The sequence below is a fragment of the Megascapheus bottae genome, chromosome 13, assembly GCF_031878675.1.
Source record: "Megascapheus bottae isolate mThoBot1 chromosome 13, mThoBot2.hap1, whole genome shotgun sequence".
In the NCBI taxonomy this organism is placed as follows: Eukaryota; Metazoa; Chordata; class Mammalia; order Rodentia; family Geomyidae; genus Megascapheus; species Megascapheus bottae.
In genome coordinates, this window is record NC_143521.1 from 14,371,486 (window position 1) to 14,372,651 (window position 1,166).

The following is a 1,166-nucleotide window of genomic DNA, read 5'->3' on the forward strand; positions in this document are numbered from 1 at the left end:
ATCTGCTGATTATTTCACTCAGCAACATCACAATATACGTTTTTCTCAGCAGCACATGGAACATTTTCCACAATAGGGCACATTTTAGGGCATAAAACAAACCTGTGCAGATTCAGAAACACCAAAATTATTCCCTGCATCAAATTGGAACTGAAAACCAATCTCCACCAACAAAAACCCTGTGACTCATGGAGATTGAACAACACATTGTTGAATCACCAATAGGTCATCGAGGAGCTCAGAACAGAAATTCACCAGTTTATGAAATTTAACAAAAAGGAGGACACAAAACACCAGCTCCTTTGGGACACAGCGAAGGCAGTACTCAGAGGAAAATTTACACCTCTGAGTGCTTACATTAACAAATTGGAAAAATCGCAAACCAACAATTTAATGTCGCACCTTAAGCTCTTGGAAAAAGAGCAAGACACCAACCCTAATCCCAGCAGAAGGAAACAAATTATTAAAATCACAGCAGAATTAAATGAATTGGAGTCCAAAAAATATAGAAAGAATCAACAAAACAAGGAATTGGTCTTTGAAAAATTTTTAAAAAATTGACAGACTCTTACCAAAAAAAGATGAGATACTTGCGTTTTGAGCCCGGCCTCTTTCTTTTGGCCCTGCGGCAGGCTTCATGCCATCATGATTAACATTCCCAAAACCCGACGGACTTTCTGTAAGAAGTGTGGCAAGCACCAGCATCACAAAGTAACACAGTACAAGAAAGGCAAGGGAAAACATCATTATGACAGAAAACAGAGTGGCTATGGTGGCCAGACTAAACCAATTTTCCGGAAAAAAGCTAAGACCACAAAGAAGATTGTACTGAGACGAAGGTGTTGAGCCCAATTGCAGATCTAAGAGAATGCTAGCTATTAAGAGAAGCAAACATTTTGAATTGGGTGGAGATAAAAAGAGAAAGGGGAAGGTGATCCAGTTGTAAGTTGCAATTTTTATTATGAAGACAGCACCACCATGATGTCTAATAAGTTCCATCTTTTGTTATGAAGACAATAAAATCTTGAGGTCAAATTAAAAAAAAAATCACACATGAGAATGGCAATATCATGACAGAAATTACCAAGATCCAGAGCATCATAAGGGAATACTTTTCAAACTTTTATGCCAACAAATTGGGAATCTAGAAGAGATGAAAGAATTTC

The 1,166-nt window shown here is 37.7% G+C and overlaps 1 pseudogene; it reads left to right on the forward strand.

Annotated features, from left to right (window-relative positions):
- The first annotated feature begins 645 nt into the window (after nucleotides 1-645).
- Nucleotides 646-946, forward strand: LOC150055552 (large ribosomal subunit protein eL42-like; annotated as a pseudogene).
- The last annotated feature ends 220 nt before the right edge of the window (nucleotides 947-1,166 follow it).